The sequence below is a fragment of the Manis pentadactyla genome, chromosome 9, assembly GCF_030020395.1.
Source record: "Manis pentadactyla isolate mManPen7 chromosome 9, mManPen7.hap1, whole genome shotgun sequence".
NCBI classification, from domain to species: Eukaryota; Metazoa; Chordata; class Mammalia; order Pholidota; family Manidae; genus Manis; species Manis pentadactyla.
Window position 1 is genome coordinate 127,800,682 of NC_080027.1, and position 10,112 is coordinate 127,810,793.

The following is a 10,112-nucleotide window of genomic DNA, read 5'->3' on the forward strand; positions in this document are numbered from 1 at the left end:
CCCTCCTGTTTCCTTTGTAACACTTTTCCATAGTTGTGACATTTTATTGGTCTGTTACCAGCCTTTCATCTTGAATGTAAGGCCCTGCTTGCCTGTCCACCACTGAGTGGCTGGGAAGGAGCAGGTCTGTGTTCTAGAAGTCACCCGGCACATATCTGTTAGTAAAGGAGAGAATGATGATATAAATGGACAAGTAGATGAGTAAATGAATAAATGAAAGTTGTACATTTATTTTTCCCCTATGAGAAAACTTTAAGATTCAAATAATTTTAGAGATTCAGCATAACATGTAGACAGCTTACAATTTTGAGTCGACTTTATAAAACTTTAACTGCTGCCACTAAGTTTTGAGGTCAAAACAAATTGTTATTTTGTTACCTACATTTACTGGCACCTTTCCTAAGCAGTTTCCTCCGTTTAAAAGGGTGGATACTATGTTACAGAATTCAGAGGTAAACTAAATGAGATGATTTGTCAGGCATCCAGGCAACAGCTTATACACAGAAGGGGATCAAGAAATGCTGGTTCCTTAGAAAACATAGCCTGTGATCTGGACCCTGATCCAGGAACCAGAAGACCTTCCTCCTGTTCTTGGGTCTCCCACTTGGCTCTCTGACCACTTAGCCACTCTTTTCCTGTTTAAGGGAAACTCTCTACCTCTTTACCTGTAAGATTATCTCTGACACATCACAGCTTCTTCAGCTAATGATTGGACAATCCATCATTACCTCAATTGGAAAAAGATGAGGATAGTTTCTTACTGAACCTTAATAGTGGCTAGAAGGGCAAAAACTAAAATGCTTTTTCCAAATAAGATTCTAGTTCAATTTCCAAAATACTTCAATCCATAATTAGTAACCATCTTTAAACATGGGTTTCAAACATCTGCAAGCCCATCTTCTCCAACTTCTTACTTAACAATTTCATAACCGTGTGTGAGTTCTGGAGAATCGCTGACCTGGAGAACCGGCCGCCATGTCTGTCAATGGCACCTGTGTTTTCAACCAGTGGACTTTGTTTTCAGATATAATCCATTGGCTCAGATGGACTGTTAGGGGTTTTGACTTTTGTAACGTTGGAGGGAAGCATTATGTTTGGGGGAAATGGTTAAAGGAATCATCCTGAGACATCATTTCCAGTCTGAAAACACAAAAGGGTAACCAGGTAATAAAATTCCATTTCATTGTGATTTGGCATGAAAATCAAGGGGACAGTATTTAATAATCAATAACTTCTTCATTAAAAAGGAAGCTGTTATCCTTGTTTGGAAACATCTGGATAAATAATGAACATATTGTATGGTAAGATGAAACAGAAGGTTTTAAAGTTTGTAAGAGCTATTAGAATTCTAAAATCTTCCATTCTACATTTGGCCATTTCCAAACTAAAGGCGAAAGTAAGATAATACTAGATTTTTCTTTCCAAGTCTGAAATATGAAAGAGATATCATCACTTAAATAATCTAAGGATAATTGTGAAAATGTTCACTGACTTAGAAAAAATAACTCAGCAAATGCCCTCTGCCATACAAAATATTCACCTTTTAGAAAGAGGTTGTTGGTCAAGTGTGAGAGATTAAAGATGGCCGTACAGTCTTTCACAGGACTTGAACAATACAAAAAGCCTAAAGAAAAAGGCAGTTTCCATTACCCGTCTCTTGAATACTCCCTCGTGAAGCCTTGAGCCTAAGGTAGCCACATGTAGAAATCATTTAAAGCAGAGATCAGCAACCTTTTCTGCAAAGGACCAGAGAGCAAGCATTTTAGGTTTTGTGAGACATGAAGAGCAGGTAACATCTAAACAAGTATTTGTCACTGGGTTCCAATAAAGCTTTATTTATGGGTACAAATGTGAATTTCATGTAAGTTTCAGACCTCATGGGGCATTTTTCTTCTTCAGATTTTTTTCAAACATCAACAAATATAATCTTTCTTAGTTCCGTGGCTGGACAATAACAGGCTTCAGACGGGACTGGGCAGAGGAGAGGGGGCGGGAGAGAGTGGCCCGGCCGGTCCTCCGTCTCCAGCCCTCAGACGCTCGTGCTGCCCCGCCGAGGCCCCCACGTGAGGGCAGGATGAGCCGTCTGCACGGCGCCCCATCCAAATTCTTGGTCCCCAGAATCACAATATGATGATAATAAAGAGTCTGAAGCCCTAATTTTGGGGATAGTTGGTTGAACAGCCATAAATAGCAGAAATAACTAATCACAAAATGATGATGAAAAGCCGATTTAACTTTTTGAAAGCACTGTCCTACCTCACTCCTCTTTTCCCTTAAAAATGCCCCTTCTCATCAGGCCATAAGAACCAACAATTTTTACTGTATTGATCAAAATAATTCATTTTGTTCATGCCATAGATACAGTTCCATTAGCAAAGTGAGTGAGGTTTTCCTTTGAAAAAAAAAGGTATAGGTTATGCTAAAACCAAATAGGAGATGAGTTTTCTGATATTGACATTAAAAATTAAGGCAACTAATGAAGCCCCTCACTTCCCAAATCTAGGTTTAAAAACAGCGTTCCCTTCATCCCCCTATATGACCTATTGTTTTTGTCACCCAGCTTTAATTCTTCCTCCTTCTGGTAGGAAACGTGCCCCTCCACTCTCAGCCCCCGTGGCTCTGCACACGCTTGCTGCTGGGCACGTCCACCCGAGCAGAGCCCGCTCTCGGCCGGAGAAATGGGCTCCACACGGCGTGTGACCCGCTCCGGGCCCGTCCGCCTGGGCAGCTCTAACTGGTGTTGCTGGCAAAGAACTCTTGGCTTGTTCTCTGTCTGCTGGATGGAAAACTGAAGCAACAGGGCACCCCTGGGGTGGGGGGGACCCCCTCCTGCTCCTGTAGCAGCCCGATCTGATCGACAGCCAGCCTCGGCAGCCTCGGTGCGCCCGCAGGCCCGGGAACGGAGGGGGGAGGGAGAACGCGACCCCGCTGAGCGCCCAGTCCCCTTAGATCCACTCCGGTGACACCCCGAAATCTTTAATCTTGTGTAAGCCAGCACTTGACTTCTTTGCTTAAATGAGACCGTCACAGTCTGTGGCAGTTGTCGCAGACAGTGCCCTGAGTCACCACGTGGGAAAAGACTTGCCAGCAATGGGCATTTTTCTTATTTACTCTTTTGACGAATGTTTTTAGAGTTCTGTCAAGCATATGCCAGACCTGGTAAGGGGGCATCAGAGCACAAAAATGAGCAGGAAAAAGTCCCTGCCGACCAGCGGCTCACCGTCCAGCAGTGAAAACAGACTTAGAAACAAATAATCAAAACGCAGCGCGATGGAAGCGCGGCCACACTGCGGCCTGAAGGAGGAAGCGACGCCGGGGCTCGGGCGGCGGGGGGTGGCCGCGGGCGGGGAGGGCCGCCGGGAACCGGTGCAGGGCCGGGAGCCGGGGGGTGGGGGGTGGGGCGAGGAAAGGCCGCGGGGCGCACGGCGGGGGGCGCAGCGAGGACCCCAGGCCCACGGGAGGGAGTGACACGAGGGCCCCGCGCCGGTCAGGCCCGAGGGGCGCGGGAGGCGGGCGGGGCCCAGGCCGCCTCCCCCCGCGGGATCCCAGCCTCCGCCGCGGCCGTGCACCTGCCCCCCCGGACCCCCTCTGTGCTGCCAGCGCGTTCCGTCCCCGCCCAGAGGGGACGTGCGCCTCGGGGGCACCCCGTGTTTAGACGCCACCTTCCTGACGTCAGGCCCTCCCGCCTCTCCAATCCCGGCCCTCCAGGCCCTCGGGTGCGCCCGGCACCACGACCGCGGAGGCCCCGGGGGGGGTGGGGGGTGGGGTGCCCGGCCCGAGCGGGGTGGGGGGGGCCGCGGCAGGGGCTGAACCCCGGCGCCCCCGGTGCAGGGCGTGGGCGCCCTCCACCCGCCCTCCGCGCCGCCCCTGCCGCCCCGCCCGGAGCCCCGGCTACTGCGCGCGCCGCGGAGCCCGGGCCCCCCCTTCAGGCGGGGAGGGGACCCCTGCGATCCCTGCGCGCCGCGGCGGAAACAGGCGAGGACGGGAGGGCGTTTTCCCTGGGCCGGGGCGCTGATTGACTCCCCGATGGTAAACGAGATGACGGAAGAGGAAAACCGGTGTGTGCGTCGGGCAGGTTCACAATATAAATCTTAAGGAAAGAGTAAGTGTAACAAACATGCAAATTTACCTGTCAGGTTGGGCTTTCCAGTTAATGGCATCTTATCTGTACTGTTTGACATTTGTCCTTCAAAATATTGTTTTTCAGTATTATATTTTCCAGTATTACTCACTTTGCCACTAGGTTAAAAGCACGTACGACTGCAATGAACTTCTCCATCTTCCTGTGAAATAGGCAAGTTTAGTGATGGATGGAAAAAGTAGGTTCCGTAGAGCACATTTTGTAAGATTTTGTGAATGTGTGGGCATATGGTATGTACATGAACACAGATGTACACACAGAGAGATGTCCAGAAATAGGTTTGACAAGAGGAAAACAGTGATTATCTGCAGTGTTGTACTGTCAGTTGATTTATTTTCTGTACATTTTTGTCTTGTATTTCTTAATCGAGTGTTATATCACTTTAAAACACAGAAGTATATTACAGTAAACAATAGACACACTGACTTTAGTCCCGTCCCATTTGAGAAATACATGAACTTGTTGGCCAGAAACTTGTCTTATGTACACAGTACACACACATGATATACTGACTTTCTCAAGAAAAATGCACTGGCTTTAAGCTCTTTTTAGGTTATGTTTTAAATTCGTGTTTCTTTTCCACGTAGGATAGCATTTGAGTATGAGGTTTTGTTTCAAAGAATATGAAATTCAAGATAAATAACTTCCCCTTACACTGTATTTTCCTCCATGTCTATGGAAAGAATTATTCATCTACTGTAGGCAGAGTAAGCCAGAGAAATAAGTCAAACTATTACATTTTTAGTGAGAGTCTCTCTGCACTCATTTGAAGCATCATTGGCAAGGCAAGCCCTGCATAACCAGAGAGACGTCCTCGGCTTTCGTTCTCACCTCGTGGCGGGGCTTATAAATGAACTGCACGTGCATCATTCCATATAGGTGAAAGTAATTATGAAAAACAGTGAGCTCAAAAACATGTTATTATAGCTGATACTTTTCCTCATCATGTTTACTCAAGTGATAGAATTCGTCTTAATTTTTGACATCTGCAGCCATAGGTACTGGGCGCTCACCGTGGCTAGACTTGGACCCCACTTACAAAGGAGTACACTTAAATATTTCACAAATCAGCGACCATCAGCGAGCACAATGAGCTCATGGCTGTTTCTGGAACAGGTGGTGACGTTCGCAGGCTGCTTCCTCAGTGGATTGAAATGTACATCTGACGTTACTCCAGGTCATTCACACAAAAAATAGGGAAATGGCCCCATTATTCCTGCCTTTCCTTTAGATGTGCTCCAGCCATCCTTCTGAGCAAACCCATTTTCAAGAAAGCTCCCTATTTGGTGATATGGTGGGTGGGGTCCTCAATGAAAAATCAAAGATTTAAAATACCTTATTTCTGCTATTAATTAGTTGAGTGAGTTCTACACATTATTTAACTTACCTAAGTGTGGATTTTGTTACCTGCAAAACATGGGATTCGGACTTGGCAAGTGTCTAAGAACCACTGTTCAGCTCCAGAGAACTGGTGAACCAAAGGGCCCATCTCCCTGAATGGGGAGCCTGGGGCCCAAGGGCATCTGGCCTGGGGGCCTGGGGGCCTGGCAGATACATCAGTTCCTCCGATGCCGTCAGCTCTTCTGTAATAGTACCAGGATGACAGAGGTCTGAGCCCCTCCTACAAGGATCTCTTCTCTGTGGCTGTTTGTGGCAGACCCAGTGCACAGCCTGCTTGCAGTCAGCACATGACAGTGTGATTTCAATTTCCTCTGGAGGCTGTTCTGCGTCCCTGCAGCTAATGAGGTCTTTCCATCCTTCCTTGTTTCCAGGGTTCCTGTATCGTTTTCTTCTGCATCTCCCCCTGGCCATCGTCCTGTCCCCTGTATAATATCACATGCTGTTGCTCAGATCTAGCTCAGCTTAGATCTCTTGGGTTCCTGTAAATGGTGAAAGGGTTACAAGTGAACACACTACCAAAGCCCACAAGGGTGTGATACAAGGTGTCACAGCCCCACTCCCCATTGCTGCCCCTGCAAGAGGATGTGGTGCCTGTAGTTTCAGCTCTGATAACACGCAGGGTCCTCGACATACACATTAACATCCTCAACAGTGTACATCAGCCACCTTGGGGTGCACACCGTGGATTTCAGCAGCAGGGGCAGGTACCACTGACACTGGAATTTTCAACAAGGATGAGAATGAAGGAGAGATGACATCAGAGCTGAAAAGAAGGAAAACTGAAGGTGCCTGGGGGCGAGGGGCTATGAACGCAAGTCAAGGGCAGAGGGAGCCTCTGCCCCTTGGTGACACTCAGAACAATTTGGAAGGAGCGTCGGAAGGCTAGCTGAGTTCACAGGTAGAAGGGGCCTGTGTCTCTGACCATCTGCTTCAGATGGAACAGGAAACACACTTCATGTGTATTTTCACAACACACTTATTTAACTCCACCTGCCTGTACTTCATCAATAACCCTCCTAAATCATCTATAACTAGCCTCTAAATTTTCCATGATCTATAGAATCTTAATGCTAATACAGTATTCCATGACACAGTACATGCCATTGAGATAATACATCAAAAAGGCTGAAACTCTACAGTGTATAAATATAGGACATTATTAATCAATCAATCCACACATATTTAAGTCACAAGTTTGGATTGAACATCTACCCTATGTTAGATGTGATCCTGTTACAGGAGTGATGTGAGAGTCACTAGAAATGTCCATCAAAATAAGGGATAATTAAAATACATTTTAAAAGACAGGTTATATAATTCCATAGCAAAAAAAAAAAAAAGATAAGTAATTTGGCTTTTAACATCAAAAGAGTACCTGGAAAGAAGTGGTTGTAAAAAAAATCTAAGATAAACATCTTACATAGATGAGGCAAGGGTCCTGGCCCAAAGACAATTCAGGAGGCAGTTATGACAGACTTCTCTCACTGACCTAGGGTTTTCATCCGTGACATTGTAAGGCAAATGCAGATTAAACATAAGAGGCTTAATTCTCCCTGTCAAAAGGAAGGGGAGTTTCCCTTGCCAACTTTTTCCCTAGAGTATCTACCTTGAAAACTTGTGATTTTCAATCCTTTCTCTCCTTTTTGAAATGTGTGTATGAATCCTTTTGAAAGTAGGTAGATCCTTGTCAGCTTTATGACCCAGGACTGTCCCCCCCAAGAACTCGGGAGCCCCTGTTGAAATGTAAACATCCAGGGAGATTGTACCCCATCTCCCCATCTCTGTGGGGGGCAGGGGCCTGACTGGTGGGTGTCCAAGTCGCAAAGCTCTCCAACCACGGAGATGCTAGAGGTTTCTCTCTTCTCTGGATAAGGCCACTCAGGCACCATAGATGGCGGCTCCAGTCATCACAGTAAAGTTAGAAGGAACTCTGTGTAACTGCCAAGTTCTGTTAAAGACTAGTTACCCTTTGTCTTGACTCTTAAAGGTGCGTAGGTGATGGTGCTGTACCTACACAGCTGTCCCCGGAGGGAGCTGGCTCTACATCCTGCGATGGTGAGGACAGCCTGGGACACTGGTGTAAGGCCTTTGTCATCATAAACACGCCTGCTTCCCCCACTGCCTGTGTGGAGAGCGTTTGGGTTCGGAGATGTCTTTGTTTTACTTGTATTTCCCAAACATATACCAGGTCTGAGTCCAGAGCCGCACCGGCTGGGACTGGACAGCACATCTCGAGGCAGAGAACCTTCTCACCCAGCCTGGCTCACCCGAGTCTGGTCCCAGAGGGGCAAGTGTAGTGTGGCAGAGGCGGGTTCCGCTGCCAGGGAAGCGGGGACAGCCGGGTCAAGGCCACCCTCCAGACACTGGGAGGGCCCCTTACCCCGGGGCCCTTTTGTCTACCTCCCAGTCACTTTGTGGAGCCAGACAGTGTCCCATATAGGTGCATGCCCTCACCTGGAGGAAATACAGGCAGCGATTGACCCCTCTGTTCATGTCAGAGGCAGAGGCGCTCTGCGGCTGCTCGGGTCGGAGCTTCACGCCCCTGGCCTGCGCAGGCCCCTTCCGTGATCCCAGGAGGGTGTTTATGTGGCTGTGTTCTTCTGTAAAATTTGCAAAAGAAGATCTTTCTGTATTCCTTTTGATCAACAGGACCAACCAAATCATAAAAGCTTGAGGCGTCTCCTGAGAAAGGACAAAGAGAAACAGCAAGAGAGAGAAAAAGTGAGAGGAGACCCTGCATTCATGCTCCAGAGACAGGATTTTCATCAGAAAGTAGGCACTTTCCGAAAATAGCTACTACAATCTCTTAGGAGAGAATAACTTTTCAAATTCCTGCCTTGAAATAGGAAATTCAGTTACCCAAATGACCTGAATTCTTGACACCCAACTGAAAAGACTGTCAGGAAATAGCTCACTGATGCACCTGCTTTTCTTCCGTATACATTTACTTCACGCATTTAGATAGTGCCAGCCAAAAAGAAAATAGCACAATTATTACAATGGTACAATCTTTTGAAAACACTGTTTTTGAAAATGGCAAATTTTAGGAGTTTAAATCATGAAACAATAGGTACATATTCTTCTGGCTTTCATATACCAAGAGTATTTCAGCAAAAATGCATGGATCACTATTTACATGCAATTCATTCATTCTCATAAATATATTAGGCTGTGTGGCAGAGGGTAATGACAACCCCAAACATCCTTATTGCTAAAAGATTCTGAGTTAAAATAACAACCACGTTCATGAAGCACCGTCCCAAGGGGCTGGTGCAGGGGAAGACACAGAGCAGCCAGTGAGATCCGCCAGCTGACTTAGATGCGCTGTAGTGCACACAAACCTCCCGTGTGAAAAGGAACATGAAGGGAATCCCAAGACTGCTTGGATCCTGAAGGAACGAAGATGAGAACCCTTCCTCTGTGCAGGCAGAGCGTTTTCCTGACGGAGGAAGAGCAAGTAGGATTCAGAGCCAGAGGGTAGAGAGGCCTAGATGGGGGAGTGTACAGCATGGATGGGGCCGGTGCCCTGGGCTCACTCCCCATCATCCCCCCAGTACCCCCTGCAAGCCCGCAGCGTTTCAGAAACCTGCTCTACGAGGCCTGGAGGTCGTTGCTGTCAGCCTGGACTTTAATCTCTGTCTTCACGCAAATTCCCCCTGTGATTTCCTGTGCCTCACAAAATAAAGGCACCACAGAAGCTGAAACAACAGGGAACAGAGGAGAAGGAAGCCCTCTCCCCACCTTGTTCTTCTCCAGGCTCCAGTTGAGAAGGAACTAGGCCGTGTCCAGTCCACCGCCTGGAATTCCAAGGAGCGGAGATAACAGATGATCGCCCTCAGCAAACAGAGAGGCTGGGTCCCCCGGCACAAGGACAGGGCTTGGACAGAGGTGTGCGAGCAGGCCAGAGAGGCCGGTTCAGGTTTGCTAACAATTCCTCTGGGCAAGTGTGCAGAGGGGGAAGTTCAGGGGGCATGAGGTGGAGGGAAGGGACCTCAGCACCCCAGGTGTTTCAGTTTTATGCCCTTCTGTCCCTAAGATGAACCTCAGTGTCACACAGAGTCCAGGGCCTGTTACAACAGGACCTCTTTCCAGCCACACTGAAAGCTGGAAGCCTCTTCCTTTTTTGTTGTTTTCAGCTTTTTAATCTTTGGCTCTGTTTCTGAGGCGGTAGCATATAGTGATTCTCAGGTAGCAGAGCTGTGTTTGATGGCACCAGGTAATTCATCACGAATTAATAGTATTGGGAAATAACAGTCTTAACAATTCTCACTCAAAAGCCTAAGTGGAAAGTTCTCTCATTATTCATATTTAATTATTATTTTGGGCAGGTCAGGTTTAAATACCAAAGGCTGATAAATTAGTTGCTTACATTGTATGAGTAAAGCAATCAATGAAGAACTCTTTAGAAATGAGCACAAATAATGTCTACATGGTGCATATAAAATATTTTGTCGATCTCTTAAAAGTATGCAGGAAGCCCTAAAATTTCAAAATTATAACAGTTTTTTTTAAAAAGCTAGCCATTACAAGAGTTTTACGTGTCACGATTAACTGTTATATATCGATTGTG

At 47.0% G+C, this 10,112-nt stretch overlaps 1 long non-coding RNA gene across 1 annotated transcript; it reads right to left on the reverse strand.

The window, feature by feature from the left end:
* Nucleotides 1-7,346: 7,346 nt before the first annotated feature.
* On the reverse strand, nucleotides 7,347-8,510 carry LOC118924574 (uncharacterized). Its single transcript, XR_005029660.2, has 3 exons — nucleotides 8,458-8,510; nucleotides 7,997-8,142; nucleotides 7,347-7,664 (listed from the first exon to the last, which is right to left on the reverse strand). It is a non-coding gene; the product is annotated as an uncharacterized LOC118924574 (long non-coding RNA).
* Between the last annotated feature and the right edge of the window lie 1,602 nt (nucleotides 8,511-10,112).